The 16,735-nt window shown below is 37.4% G+C and overlaps 1 protein-coding gene across 4 annotated transcripts in view; it reads left to right on the top strand.

Moving 5' to 3' along the window:
• EPHA6 (EPH receptor A6) overlaps positions 1 to 16,735 on the top strand; it is a 999,349-nt gene that overhangs the window by 413,182 nt on the left and 569,432 nt on the right. The window lies entirely within an intron of this gene.

Genomic DNA, 16,735 nt, shown 5'->3' with positions numbered 1-16,735 from the left:
GTCACCTCATGACTTCTTACATTTTGTCAACTATTGTCAAATGCAGACAGTATCATTCAAGACACATTAGTAACATTCTGTTTCCCAGTCTTTTCACCTGTAACTAAGCAGATCTGCGACATTATCAATTTGCATCATCAATTTTACCAACTGTTTCAATGCTGTATGATATGGGTTGCCATTTTTTGAGCTCTAGTAATTGTTGTCTTTTGTGGCCTAGGAGACAATTTCACACCTTGAAAAAATTGTTATAGCAACATCATACTTTTATAACCAATTTCTGTAATAAGTCTTGCCTTAATGAAGTTATGTTGTCTTAAGAAATGACCCAAAATCTCTCAGTGGTGGCATACAACAACCACATTTTATTTCTTGTTCACATTATATGTTAACTGTGGGGTTTAGCCCTGTGGCTCTTTTTAATTCTGTATACACAGATTTAAGGCTCAGTCCTTTTCTGAAATATTTTCTTCTGAGGAAAAAGAAAAATAGAAATGTTAGAATGATGTGATGGTTCTTGATACTTCTCCTTAAAAATGACATATATAGACCAGGTGCAGTGGCTCGCACCTGTAATCCCAGCACTTTGTGAAGCCAAGGTGGGCAGATCACTTGAGGTCAGGAGTTTGAGACCAGCCTAGTCAATATGGTGAGATCCCATCTCTACTAAAAATACAAATATTAGCCAGCCATGGTGGCATATGCCTGTAGTCCCAGCTACTAAGGAGCCTGAGGCAGGAGAATTGCTGCAGCTCAGGAGGCAGAGGTTGCAGTGAGCCAGATTGCACCACTGCAGTCCAGCCTGTACAACAGAGTGAGGCTTTGTCTCAAACCTCTCAAAAAATACAATAAATAAGTAAAGAAATGTCATATATAATTTCTGTCCTCATTACATTGGAAAGGCACAGGATCGAGCCTGATGTTCATCAGTTGAGTACAGAGCGGGAGGTGCAGCCCTTTTATTTTGGGCAGGAAGTGATTAGGAATAATTATATTATCTTTTTCACTCTCCCTAAATATAAGGGGAATGCAAATTAAAACAAGAATGAGACACCATTTGACACCTATCTGATTGGCAAAAATCCAGTATGTTGATTTTGTCAAATATGTTTGAAGATGTGGGAAAATCAGAACTGTCATTCTCTGATATTGAAATTATAAATTGGCATAATTCCTTTAGAAAAAAACTGTAGTGTTTAGTAAAGCTGTGTAGTTTATGATCCAGAAGTTCCTTATTTTTCCAGGAGAACTTTTCTACATGTACCCCTCATGGCATGTCCAAGGCAGCTCATCACAGCATTATTTTTAATTGCAAATGGTGTTCAGCAGCTAAAATGATCAGCAAATTGGAGAAATTATGGCATTTACTTATAATGGGATGCCTAACATCAGTTGTAATGAATAAACTACATCTATGTGTATCAGCATAGATAACTTAAGTGGGATAATTCCAAGGTGCAAGTCAGTCTTTCACTCATGGGTTCCCCAGCTGAGTTAAACTGTAGTCACTCATCCTGGTAGCTGGCATGAAGACATCCCCTTGATGTAGATCCTTCTTATCTGGAGGAAGCGAGATACAAATTTCTGGCTTCTACAAGTGTGTGAGAACTTGCTAAATTTGACTATTTGTGCCTGGCTTACTTCACTTAACTTGGTGTCCTGCGGGTCCATCTGTGTTTTTGCAAATGACAGAATGTAATTTTCTTTCATGGCTGACTAGTATTCCAGTGTGTATCTGTACCACATTTTCTTTATCCATTCGTCTGTTGATGGACACTTAGGTTGCTTCAAAATTGTGGAGATTGCAAGAGGTGCTATGCTGAATATGTGAGTACAGATACGGCTTAGGCATACCTATTTCCCTTCTTTTGTGCATGTACCTAGAAGTGGGATTGTTAGATCATATGGTAATTCCGCTTTTAGTTTTTTGAGGAACTTCCAAATAGTTTTCCATCGTTGCTATACTAATTTACAGTACCACCAACAGTGTTTGAAGATTCCCTTTTCTCTGCACTTTGGCCAGTATTCATGATGGCCTGTCTTTTGATAAAAGTTATTTTAACTGGGGTGAGATGATATCTTATTGTAGTTTTGATTTACATTTCTGTGATAATCAGTGATGTTGATTATCACAGAAATGTAAATTGAAATTTATATGCCTGTTTGCCACTGTATGGTTTTTTTTCTTTCTGTTTTTGACTGAGTCTTGCTATGTTGCCCAGGCTGGAGTGCAGTGGATCTCAGCTCACTTCAACCTCTGCCTCTTTGGTTCAGTCGATTCTTGTGCCTCAGCCTCCCGAGAAGCTGGAAATACAGGCACAGTCACAACACAGGCTAATTCTCTGTATTTATAGTAGAGAAGGATTTTGACATGTTGGCCAGGCTGGTCTCAAACTCCTGACCTCAAGTGATCTGCTTTCCTCGCCTACCAAACTTCTGGGATTATAGCCATGAGTCATGTGCCTGGCCATCTTTTGAGAAATGTCTACTTAGCTAATTTTTTCATTTTTAAACTGGATTGTTAGATTTTCTCCTATAGAGTTGTTTGAGCTCCTTTTATATTCTGGTTATTAATCGCTTGTCAACGGTGTGGGGGGGTCTGCGTATATTTTCTTCCATTCTCTGGGCATTATTGATCATTTCCTTTGCTGTGCAGAAGCTCTTTACCTTGATGTGATTTTATCTGCTCATTTTAGCTTTGTTCACCTGTGCTTGTGGGGTATTACTCAAGAAATTTTGGCCAGACCAGTGTCCTGGAAAGTTGACCCAGTGTTTTCTATTAGTAGCTTCATAGTTTCAGATCTTAGTTTTAAGTTTTTAATCAATTCTTGATTTGATTTTGGTATATGGCAAGAGACAGGGTCTTTCATTGTTCTGTGTATGGATACCCAGTTTTCCCAGCATCATTTATTGAAAAGACTGTTTTTTTCCCGTGTGTGTTTTTGGCTCCTTTCTTGAAAGTGAGTTCACTGTATAGATATGGATTTATTTCTGGGTTCTATATTCTCTTCCATTGATCTTCATGTCTGTTTTTATCCCAACACTACACTATTTTGGTTACAACAGTTCCGTAGTATAATTTGAAGTTAGGTAATATGATTCTTCCAGTTTTATTCTTTTTGCTTGGGATAGCTTTGGCTAGTCTTGGTCTTTTGTGCTTTCTATACATTTTAGGTTTATTTTTTCTATTTCTGTGAAAAATGTCATTGATATTTTGATAGGATTTGCATTAAATCTGTAGATTGCTTTGAGTGGTATAAATATTTTAACAATACGTGTTCTTCCAACCTATGAAAATGTAATGTCTTTTCATTTTTTGAGACATGTCAAGTTTTTTTGCATCAACATTTTACAGTTTTCATTGTAGAGATTTTTCATTTGTTTGGTTAAATTTTTTTAGGTACTTTATTTTATTTTGTAGCTATTGTAAATGGAATTAATTTCTTGATTTTTCAGATTTTTTGCTATTGACATATAAGAATACTACTAATTTTTGTATGTTGATTATATATCCTGCAACCTCACTGAATTTATCAGTTCTAATAGTTGGTTGTTTTTTTTTTGGTGAGTCTTTAAGCTTTTCCCAGTGTAAGATTATAATATCTGCAAACAAGGATAACTTGACTTCTTTTTCCAATTCGAATGTCCTTTATATCTTTCTCTTGTCTGATTGCTCAGCTAGGACTTCCAGTACCACGCAGAGTAGCAGTGGTGAGAGTGGACATTGTCTTGTTCCAGATCTTAGAGGAGAGGCTTTCAATATCTTTTTCCATAGGCATATGACGCTGCCTATGGGTCTGTCATATGCAGCATTTATTATATTTAGGTATATTTCTCCTATCCCCAGTTGCTTGAGAGTTTTTATCATGAAGGGACATTGAATTTTATTCAATGCTTTTCAGCAGCATTTAAAATGATCATATTTTTTTTGTCTTTCATTCTGTTCATATGATGTATCACATTGGTTGATGTCAAAATATTGGACCATTCTTATATCCTGGGATATATCCCACTTGATGATTTTGCTTATTTATTCAAAAAAAAACTTTTTATTTTATTGATCTTTGTGTTTTATTGTTTCAGTTTTATTTATTTATTCTCTGAAGAAATAAATGGGAAAAAGGAAATGAAAAAGGAAATGTTGTTTCCTTTCTTCTAATTCTGCGTTGGTTTGCTCTTGCTTTTCTAGTTCTTTAATTTTCAGAGTTAGGTTTTCTGTTTGAAGTTTATCTACCTTTTTTGATCCAGGTGCTTATTGCTATAAATCTCTATCTTAGTACTGATTTCACCATATTCCACGAGTTTAAATATGTTTCATTTTCATTTTCCTTTTTTTCTCTCCAAGAAATTTTCCAGTCTCCATCTTACTTTCTTCTTTGGCCCACTGGTCATTAAGGAGCAAATTGTTATTTGTGTTTTCATGTGTTTTGATAGTTTCTAAAGTTTCTCTGGATATTGATTCCTAGTTTTATTCTATTGCGGTCAGAGAAAATACTTGATATGATTTAATCTTTTTGAAATTTCTAATGCTTGTTTTATGACCTAACATATGGTCTGTCCTTGAGAATGACCTGTGTGCTGAGGAGAAGAGGATGTACTTGCAGCCGTTGGATGAAATGTCCTATGAATATCTATTAGGCCCATTTATTCTGCAGTGTAGATTGAGTTCGTTGTCCCTTGTTCATTTCCTGTCTGGAAGATCTGTCCAGTTCTGAAAGTCAGGTGTTGAAGTTACCATCCATTACTGTACTGCTGTTTGTTCCTCTCTTTTGTTCTAATAATATTGGCTTTATTTATCTGGGTGCTCCAGTGTTAGGTTCATATATATTTACAACTCTTATATCCTCTTACTGAATTAACCCCTTTGTCATTAAATAATGACTATCTTTGTTTCTTTTTATAGTTTTGTTTTGAAATCTATTTTGTCTAACTTCAATATAACTACTTTTTTGGTTTCCATTGGCATGGAATATATTTTACCATCCCTTTATTTTCAGTCTGTATATATCTTTACAGGTGAAGTCTGTTTCTTTTAGGCAACATAAGATTGGGTCTCGTGTGTTTGGTTGTGATTTTGTTGTTTTGGTTTTAATCCATTCAGGCACCTTATATCTTTCAACCGGAAAGTTTAGTCGATTTACACTCAATGTTGTTATTAAAAAGTAAGTATTTACTTCTGCCGTTTTGTTATTTGTTCACGGCTTGTTTTGTGGTCTTTGTCTCCTGTTCTTTCTTCCTTTCTGTCTTCCTTGTTATAAATATGATTTTCCCTGGTGGAATATATTCTTCCTTTTTATTTTTTGTGTAACTGTGGTAAGGTTTTTGTTTTGAGATAGCCATGAGACTTGCAAATAGCATAACCCATTTCTTTAAACTGATGACAACTGAACCCTGATTGCAAAAACAAGCAAACAAGGAAAGAGAAGACGAATAAAAACTCTGTGCTTTAATTTCATCTCCAGCCCTTTGACGTTTTTGTTGGTTCTATATATATATCTTATTATATTGTTAATGTTTTGAAAGTTGCGGTTGTTATTTTTGATAGGTTTATCTTTGTTTCTAGTCAAGGTCGGAATAGTTTGTACATCACAGTTACAGTGTTACAATCTTCTCGTCTATGTAGTTACTATTCCCAGTGACTTTTGTACATTTAGGTGACTGTTGCTGGTTGACATTCTTTTCTTTCAGATTGAAGAACTCCCTTTAGCATTTCTTAGGAGGACGGGTCTGGTGTTGATGAAATACCTTAACTTTTGCCTGAGAAAGTATTTCTCCTTCATATTTGAATGATATTTTCACTAGATCTACTATTTTAGGGTAAAAGTTTTTCTCTTCAGCACTTTAAATATGTCATGGCAGTCTCTGTTGGCCTGTGTAGTTTACACTAGAAAGTCTTATGCCAATTGTAGTGGAGTTTCCTTTATATTATTTGTGTCTTTTTTCTTAATGCTTTTAAGATCTTTTCTTTGTCCTTGATTTTTAGGAGTGTGATTATTAAACGTCCTGAGTTAGTCTGATATGAGTTAAATACGCTTGGTGTTCTGTAACCTTCTCGTACGTTGGTATCTTTCTCTAGATTTGGAGAGGTCTCTTTTAGTATCCCTTTAAATAAGCTTTCTACCCAGATCTCTCTCTCTCTCTATCTCCTCTTAGAGACCAGTAACTCTTAGATTTGCCCTTTTGAGGCTATTTTCTGGATCTTGTAGGTGTGCTTCATTTTTTTTCTTTTGTCTCCATCTACTGTGTATTTTAAATATTATTCTTTCAAGCTCACTAATTCTTTCTTCTGTTCGATCAGTTCTGCTGTTGAGACTCTGATGCATTCTTCAGTATTTCAGTTGAATCTTTCACCCCAAGAATTTCTGCTTGATTTTTAAAAATTTTTTCAATCTCTTCAATAAATGTATCTGACAGGAATCCGAATTCTTTCTTTGTGTTACTTAAGTTTTGTCAGTCTTCCTCCAAACAGCCATTTTGAGCTGTCTGTCTGAAAGATCACATTTCTGTGTCACTCTGGGGGTGATAACTGTGCCTTATTTGGTTCGTTTGGTGAGGTCCTGTTTTCCTGGGTGGTCTTAATGCTAGTCAGTGTTCAGGCATCGAAGAGTTGGGTATTTTTACAGCAGTCTCAGTCTGGCCTTGTTTGTACCCAACATTCTTGGGGAGACTTTCCAAGTATTCAAATGGAATTGGTGTTGTGATCTGTCTTTGGCCACTGCAGCCATATCTACGTTAGGAGACACACCAAGCCAATGACATGGTGACTCTTTCAGAATCATAGAAGTACTGTCTTGGTGGTCTTCGGTAAGAGAATTCTCTGTGTTACCAGGCAGAGACTCTTGCTTCCTTTCCTTATCCCAAACAAATGGAATCTCTTTCTTCATGATGAGTTTCCTGGAGCTGGGGAAGGAGTAACACAAGCACCCCTGTTGCCTCCAGTCAGACCTGAATCCACCATAGCTCTGGGTCTCACCCGGGCCTGCAGTGACTGTTGTCTGGCTACCACCAGTATTCACCCAAGGTCCAAGGGGGCTTTACTTAGCAGGTGACAAATCCAGCTGGGCCTGTGTTCTTCCCTTCAGGGCTGCAAGCTTCCCCTGAGCCCAACAGATCCAGAAATTCTGTCCAGGAGGCAAAGTTTGGAATCAGGGACCCCAGGAGGCCACTTAGTGCTCTACACCACCACGGTGACTGAGCTGCTACCCAGGCTGCAAGATAAGGTCCCCTTCACTCTTCCCTCTCCTTTCCTTAAACAGGAAGAGTCTCTCCTCATGGCCACCACAGCTAGGAATCCACTGGGTCACATCTGAGGTCAGCATGGCCCCAGGTCTCACCCAGTGCAGTAAGTCCTGCCTGGCTCCCACTGATGTTTACTCAGGGTCCAAGGGCTCTTTAGTCAGCACGTGGTGGATCGTGCCAAAACTGTGTCCCTCACTTCAAGGTGGTGAGTTCTCTTCTGTCCTAGGGTGTGTCTAGAAATGTCACCTGGGAGCCAGGGCCTGGAAAGGGTGCCTCAACACTGTGTGTTGCTCTGTTTTACTGTGTCTGAGCTGGTATCCAAGCTGGAAAGCAAAGTTCTCTCCTTTCCCCTTTCCTTTTCTCAAGAAGAATGAAGGAATCTCTCAGAACTCTCAGCTCTGCTGCCTGGGGTTGGGAAAGGGGTAACACAAGTACCTACTTGTCTGTTCTGGCCAGTGTCTCACCAGGTCACATACACCTCAAGTCCACTGGCTTCTAGCCCAGCATAGCATGAAGTCCTTGGAGTATAGACTGCCTTTCAGGTTTGTTTAGAACTCCATAACACTTTGGCCCATGGCAGTGGGGCTACCAGGAATTCAGGCTCTGACTCCCAGAATGGACAAGTAATTCCCTTCTGGTTAGAGTAGGTCTAAATGCTTCCTCTGTGCGCAGCAGCTGAATTCTGTCCTGCGTTGCTTTCCACTGTGACAAGCAGCACTGAGTTCCACTGCAAAGTCCCACAGTCACTGTGCTCTCCCTCTCCCAAACACACAGATTCTCTCTTAGCACTCGTGCAAAAAAAAAAAAATGTATGTGACTGAATTTTCCTGCTGCTATTATTTATACCTAATATACCTTTGATTCTAGATTCAGGTTAGCACTGTATTCTGAAATGCTTCCTATTCTGACTTCCTGATTCTAAATTTTAGCCCAAGTACTATAGAAGTCTCTCCCAGGTACTACAGGCTCCACCTCATTGAGTTCACACAGAATATGACACACACAGCGTTCTGGATCGCTCAGCAGGATTGTGAAAGGATCTGTGAGGCTACGGTGCTGTTAGTGAGCTCCTTGCTTTGGCTCCTTTAATGCATGAGATTTTCATTTGTCTTTGGGAACTGAAACCCCAGTGTACATAGTGATAAAAGCTACAGGTAACACAATAAAACTCTCTTATTATTTCTTTCTTTTGCCTAACACTGTTCTGGAAAAACATTTTATTTTATAACAGAAAATCATTAAAGCAAAACCTCAACGTTGAACATGCTAGTGTCTGAACACCCTTTATGTAAGAGTTAAATCAAAATTGAGGAAACAAAATGGTTTTCACTGGCTTAACGTTTGATATTTGTGTATTTATAATTGCCTATCTTTTTTTTTTTTTTTTGAGACGAGTTTCGCTCTTGTCACCCAGGCTGGAGTGCAATGGCGCAATCTCGGCTCACCGCAACCTCCGCCTCCTGGGTTCAGGCAATTCTCCTGCCTCAGCCTCCTGAGTAGCTGGGATTACAGGCACGCGCCACCACTCCCAGCTAATTTTTGGTATTTTTTTAGTAGAGACGGAGTTTTACCATGTTGACCAGGATGGTCTCGATCTGTTGACCTCGTGATCCACCCGCCTCAGCCTCCCAAAGTGCTGGGATTACAGGCTTGAGCCACCGCGCCCGGCCCATCATGATGATGCCTGATTCAGAAGGGCTCGTCCTTTACTCAACATGAGCAAATGACTTGCTTTCTCTCCTGTTTCCAAGTAAGTATAGGGCTCTTATTTTGGACATTGGTTTGGTTAATTGCAGTTGACCAGGGTGAACCGGCCGAATAGAACACAAAGAGCCTTGAATGTACTTGTGTTGGCACAGGCATACATGAGATGAGAAAGAGACAGAGACTTCTCCTAGCTCTTCTTCCATCTTAGCCAGTGGCAAGTATCTTTTCTGAAAAGAATAGCTGAACATCCGTTTGGTTTTGATTAACGTTATTGAATCTATGATGAGCCACCCCTGGAAGTCATGGCTGCCTTTTTGTAAAATAGGGCATAAGGGAAGGAAATGAGGCTAGGCAATTTCCTGGGCATTATTTTTCTTAATTTTATTCATAAAGGTAAGAATGGGCTTATAGGACACATGCATGTAATGTAGTGATACTTCTCCTCCCTGGTTATATATTAAAATAACTTCAGGAGCACTGGAAAACTACCTCGCATCTGTTTCAGGGATTCTGATTTAATTGGGCTGGCAAACACCCAGGACATCAGTGGTGGCCAGAGTTCATCAGGTAGTTCTGATCTACCCTGGGTTGAGAACCACCCACGTTCCTGACCAATAGAGGCTTGAAATTAGAGCTGGAATCTGTATTCTAGTCCTGGCTTAGTCAACTTGGGCAGTCTTAACCTCTATGAAATTATATCAGTTCTTCAAGAAAACATGATTATTGTTGTAACCAAGCTCTCAAATGCATTCTGCTCTAACAACCGGGGATTCTAATTATCTCCTTCCAAAAAACAAACAAACAAAAAAAACTAATGTCCAATTTCAGACATTAGCATATTGTTTAAAATGTAAGCAATATAAATATTAATCAGATATTGTCTTTGACCTTTGGTTATTCATTGGCTATTGTGGGAAACTGAGGGTGACAATGAGTTGACTCTATTAGAGGTTCATTAATGCAAATAAATCATGCAAAACAATGGCAGCATTCAATTGCCTTTTAAACAGAAACGTCTTAATCACATGAAGAAACTATGGTTTGAGCTTAATCTCAAATATGGATGCTGCAGATTATAGACCAGCATTTGCAAAGGCTCTGAAGAGTATAGAAAATATTTTGGGAATAAATGGTTAAGGGCGGCTGCGTTGATTGATCCTACAGACAAGAAGTTATGAAGGATTCCCAGGACCAGACTGTGAATGATCTTAAACACTAGACACTCATCAAGGATAAGATAAATAGTAAAAGTTTGATAGACATTAAAGAGCTTTGCATTTTACGTTTCGAGAACTATTTCCCAGCTGCCCTCCAGGCTCCTTCCTGGGTCAGTGCTGCAGGGAGGCTTTAATTGGCAAGACGAGGAATCAAATCAAGTCTGAACACAAAATCCGTGAGGTCCTTCTTAACCATCGGACCATATTGCCTCTGGCTTTTCATGTATACCATAATGAGAAAAATCCTTTCTACCTTATAAATTTGCGGTGATTGATTGCATGAGATAGTGCATGCATGATATTTTACTGCATTCTTGATACATATTAAGTGCTCAGTAAATGATATATTTGTGTCCTACGGTTGTTTCAGTCTGGCAGCCTCTGTGCCTGTGTTCCCGCCGGCAGTGAAAGCATGCAGACTCAGCATTTTTAGCTGTACTGCTTAGTTACACCCTGACTGACAGTCTCCATTACCCAGATTCTTAGTATAATGTCTTAGTCCTCTGATTCAATTTCATTCAATAGTTACTGAAAGCTTGCTAGTGCTCAGCAGACCATGTAGAAGGCCGTGTATTAGGTATAAGAGGATGCAAAACTGAATATGGCATACTGTCTTCATTCCGGGAGCCTGCAATCCAATAGTGGAAATAGATATAGTCATAAATATTTAATACAAGGCCAATGTGGACATAGCTTTGATTGCCTGCTGGAGGCAGAGAAAGGGCAGATGTGAAAATCTGATAGTTCGTTGTAGTTTATTTCTTAATTAGGCCTAAGTATAGTGGCTGGTTTAAGTTGTAAACATTTGATGAAAAGACTAAAGTACTTTGGTTCAGAAATTACGGATGAATTATATAATCAAACTGCTTATTAGAAAATAGAGGAAAACATGTCTAATAGCTCAGTTTGTGAACTGTATCTATCTTTCAATAACCATGCAAAATAAAAGCCAATTTATTAGCTTTGACAGTTGTACTGCATTTCTACATGAGTATGCCCAGTATATCAAAATACGTTACACAATTCAGTAAAGGAAAACTTATTTCCTCCAACAAATTATCAAACAGTAACTCTTGTCAGTTTCTCTAATGTGTCTTAACTTCAAATCACTAATGTATTTACTCATTAAACACATCTATAAAAATGGCAATCCTGGAGAAATGTCTTGGGTAGTCTTTTGATTAGCATTGGTTTTTGTTTGTTTCTTTATTTTTATATAATTTATTAAAGAGTTTGGCTCTTTTTCATAGTTACAGTCAATATAAGAAAATTGAAAGTTACCAGTAGCCTAAAATCTGTTAACAGTTTTTACTAAAATTTGAATTCTTAATTGGGATGCTTTTATCCTCTCTACAATTTTCGCAGGTCACCAGATTTCCAGTAGCTAATCTACTAGATAAAATTAACATGCAAATATTATTTATTAATGTGAACATGTCTACAAAGTATTATTCATGACTAGAAAGCCCTCAGAAAGCAAATACTAAGTCCTTTTTCTTCATTTATTAACATTTGTTTTCAAGTTCAGAGGATAGATTTATTTCACATAACATTAAGGTACTGTAATTCCGCTGCTTGTATCTTCCATCATGCTGCACTGCCTTAGCATTCTCATCTGTGATGCAATAACACATATTGAGTTAAGCTAAATCTGCCTTCCAACCTTAATTAAGAACGTGCTGTTATATGCAGCAATACATAGGCCTTGCACTTCCCAATGCCCAGTGAAGACGTAAATTCCTCACTGCCTGCATTAATGCTGGCACACAGGCACATAAGGACCAGAATCTTCACCAGCTCATAATTTTTGATTGCTCATTGTTGGCAAAGTACTCTAGGCACTCTAATGGGCACATGTGTAAGCAGACATGCTGATGGTGCTGTTTTTCCATCTGAGGGTTCTATGGGAGCAAAGGAAGCCTTGAGGGGATAACAGAGTGATGCGGAAGATGGCATTTTGTGAACTAAGGAAAATTACTGAAAGACTAGAGACATAAATGGATATTGCCCCTCAGGTGGAACTCATATATACTCTTCATACCAGAAACTCCTTTTGGATACTCAAAAGGTAGGCTTTTTTTTTTTTTGGTGAACAAAGATAATGTTTGTAGTAGAGCTAGGAGCAAGGCATTTAAATGGATGACACTCTGAAGAAGCTTACAGTCAGTCCTTTGCTAGGGGCATCCTAGGGGTATCTTGGAGAAAGATTATTAAATTATATGTCTTTTTTATTATTTGTTTTTTTTGAGAGATGGAGTCTCACTCTGTCACCCAGGCTGGAGTGCAGTGGCGCTATCTTGGCTCACTGCAACCTCTGCTTCCTGGGTTCAAGCGAATCTTGCCTGCCTAGTAGCTGGGATTACAGGTATCCACCACCATGCTAGGCTAACTTGTTTGTATTTTAATTGGAGACAGGGTTTTGCCATGTTGGCCGGGCTGGTCTTGAACTCCTGACCTCAAGTGATCAGCCTTCCTCGGCCTCCCAAATTGCTGGGATTACAGACTTGAGCCACCGTGCCTGGCCGTGTATGTGTCTTCTTTAGTGAATAGTGATAATAATTTACCCATAATTGGGCTGGAAGATAGTTGAACCTATGTGGTAACTATAGGAGTCCTAACCACTCATTCAGCAAATACTTTCTGAGCAAACTCCTATTGCCAAATACTGTTTTACATACTGTGGATAAGTCATAAACAAGAATGATGTTTTCTGCTCTTGAGAATAGCAGTAAAAAGTACAGTAAATAAACAAAATCAGCTTGTGGTATTATGCTGAATATAGCAACCTGTGATATGATAAGGACTTACTGGCTAGCAGAACAGCCCAAAAGCACAGATATCTTTGGGGTAATCCAGAAAGAGCAAGAAGACCAGTGTGACTGGCACCAAATGAGGTGGAAGACAGGAGTTGGAGAGGTAGTCAGATCAGATCTTACAGAACTGCCCTTGGACAATGTTAGGAGTTGGAATTTTATTCTAAGATTAATGCCATCAATTAGAGACTTTATTAAGCAGGGTAAGTAAATGTAACTCTAGAATCTCTGCTTCTAGATGTGCATTGACAGATTTACAAGATCACTGTGATCATAGTGTCAAAACTATGTTGTGAGGTGGTAGAGACAGCGGTAGAAAGAGTCATTGGAATATTTCAGGCAAGAAATCATGGTAGCAGTGGATGGACAAAAGGGACAGACTTAACATGTATTTAGGAGTTAGAGCCACAGGAGCTCACACAGCCATTTGCCTGCTGGAGGCACTTAGGCGATCACATGAGACTTTTTGAAGTTAATACAGATTGTTTGTAAGGGTAGAGAAGTTGTCACAAGATAAAATATCATACCCAATTTTAACAAAACTGTGTAGTGCCTCTGCTACGGAAATAGTACAGATACTGCAGATTATAATACTTCAAGGAAAAGAAAAGAGATGGGAGATAAATGCAGAAAAAAAACTAATGAATTATTTAAGGGACAGAAATCTGTGAGATGTTTGTGGTATGGAGGGAAAAATAAAAAAAGGGTTTGGAAGTCGGGAGTCGTGAGTCTTGAGCTCTGAATCTGTCTCAGGTAGTAATCCAAGTATAATTCTGAGAAATGGACTTTATCCTTTGAACATTCTTTCTCCTCATTTGTAAAATGAGAGTGATGTGGAAGAAGATTGTCTCTATAGTTGCTAATAGATTGAAATGTTCGTTACCCCCTTAGTCTTCTTTTGCTTTAGAAAAATGATGGCTGAGAGATACACAGTGATATTGATATAATTATGTGTTCTAAACAACCTTTTTGTTAATAAACGACAGAGTATTTTCAACGTAGAAGAGTTAAGAACTTAGAAAAGAGTAAATTTTATCCAGATGAAATGCAACAGTGTTTTATTTAAGGAATAGTGAAATTATGAAATATTTACCTTAAATATTTACATAGTTATCCATTCTCCAAATAATTAATTTCCTATGTATTAGGTTCCAGAAATATAAACATCTTTACATGGTTAGATAAAATCATATGTAAGTGAATTATTACCTAGCACTAGGGCCTAAGCACTTTAGAATTATTATAATTAATTCTCAAGATAATTGTACAGTATTGTTTTCATCCATTTCACAATGAGAAAATGAGACTCAGAGAAATTAACTAACTTGCCTAAGGTCACAAAGTTAATAAGTGACTGCGCCAAGATTTGGATCCAGGATGTCTGGTTCTATCATCTCTGCCTCTAAATGTTATATTGTATCTCAGATTGATAAATGAAAGACCATGTTCTTTCTATGAGAATTTAAAGCAGAGAAGAAGTTCCTAGACTTTTGTAATAAATTATTCTTCATCATTTTGAGAAAAAGAACAAAGACATTCTATGGAAAGGAATTAAGGAGTAAAAAGGAAAATTTATAAGTCAAAGACTTTTTATGCACTCGGCAGATTTGACTAAACAGAGCATAGAATACAGATTTGTTTACGGAATTCATAGTAGAATAAGTTTCAAGTGGATTCACTTACAACAGGCATTTTTCCTACTAATCTTTACAGTCAGCTGAGTAGAGTAGTTTAGAAGACATAATTGTCCTGAAGCATAAAGGGAGAAGGGGAGAAATGTTTGTTGGATATATTTTAGAACTTATATTTTCCATTAAAAATACACAGGAAAATTGGGCAATTTTAAGTATGTAACTATTGTAAACATTGGACTTACTTCAAACCATCAGTTAGGTTACCACAAAATTAAATTCACTTGTTTCACAAAAGCACTCTTATTCCAATCATTTGGAAAATGTAGAAGGGCTTCTTTCTCCTGGATTATCTTTTTGCCACAAAGCAAACCTGACTTATTGCTTTTGCTTGTTTTTCTTTGGTTTCTTTTACTATGAGAAAATCAAAAAGTTAAAAATATTGAGTATGAAATTTTATATAAGAAAGACATTGAAAAACTTAAACGTGTTTGTTGAATTCTAAAGTACCTTTTTGATTATATAAGATAGAATATATTTATTAAATATAATTACAGTATTATACATTTTAAATTCTATTTATTGGGAAATGGCAATTGATTTACTATGTACAAATGATCCTTGAACAATATGTGTTTGAACTGCGTGGTTCCATTTAGACGTGGGTTTTTTTCAACCAAACACAGATCCAAAACCCAGTATTCATGGAATGAAACCTATGTATGCAGAAGGTTGACTTTTCATATGCACGGATTCCACAGGGCTGACAGTGGATATTGAGGGTGGGAAGACAGTATACCTAGGGGTCTTGGAATCAACATCCCACTTATAATGAGGGAGGGCTGTGCATGACCGGAATATTTGGTTAGCCATTACAGCCATTTTCCTGACTCTTTTGTGTGTAGGAGAGTTTCTTTCTTAGCAGTGAAAATTTTTGGGGGCTGATTGACCTTAAATAGTTAACTTTAACCATTGCTTATAATGAGCCAGACGCCATGCTAAACATGTTACATAAATTACATTTATGTTGTAACATTATAAATTACATTTATATTGTAACATAAATGTTACAACATAATGTTGCATCATTCCAACAGATAGTTATAATACCATTCTTGTCTCCATTTTACAAAATAATAAATTCAGATTTAGAGGAGCTAAATAACAACCAATAGGACTTGAATATAAGGTTTCTGCATTAAAAGATGCACGCATCCTGTCCACAATGATATGTTTATCATTAAGAATATTAAATACATCTAATATTTATGTCTAAACTGCACTTCAATATTATCTTGTTTTGACCCTCAGTCAGTTTTGTTCGGCTATTTTAAAAAGTATTTCTCTTTCCAGTGCACTTTTTTCTGTTCTCCCCCTCATTGCCTTTCTTCGGCTGGCAAATATTTCTTGTCTAGGTCAATGCCTTGGTCTCCTGCCTGTGGTCTCCTTGCTTCTTGTCTCACTCTTTAATAAATTTGGATTTGCTATCAGTAGAATCCACTTACATAAATTCGTTATCCTAAGTTCAAAAACATCTGTTTAGTATGACTTATGGAATTCTTTAGGCTGCCTTACAAGACTCGTGATAACCACACCCCTATTTACCACCTTATCTATCCCAACTTTGTACCGTCCGCTTTTTGTTTTGAGCTAGTTTCCTCTCGTTACGCATAACTTTGTGATACTCATTTCCGTGTTCATTTCTATTTGCTCATTCTTCTCATTCTAACTTTCCATAGAAAAGGTTTAGTTAACGTGTGTCATCCGCAGGCTAAGAAGCTGATTCGATCTACTCGACTTGATACCAATTTGTTCCTTGCTGAAACCACAGGCATTTATTACTATATCGCTGATGAGTTATTAAATCTCATAGTGTCTAATTTTATCTTATACATTGAGATTTATACTCATTATCTCTTCAGGGACTAGCTTTCATTCAACCTATGCTCCTTACTTCTCCATTAAATCCTGAATGAATAGTAACTACAATCATTATACATTTATCAAAGTTATTTCACTTGAGAATAATCAAAGGCGATTGTACTTGGTAATGCAGTATTAGCCAAACGGTTCTAGCAATAGCACTGTTATTTTTATATTAATTCTATAGTTTGTAAAACTGCAAAAA

The sequence above is a fragment of the Callithrix jacchus genome, chromosome 21, assembly GCF_049354715.1.
Source record: "Callithrix jacchus isolate 240 chromosome 21, calJac240_pri, whole genome shotgun sequence".
Classification (NCBI taxonomy): Eukaryota; Metazoa; Chordata; class Mammalia; order Primates; family Cebidae; genus Callithrix; species Callithrix jacchus.
This window is presented reverse-complemented; position numbering and strand designations above follow the sequence as displayed.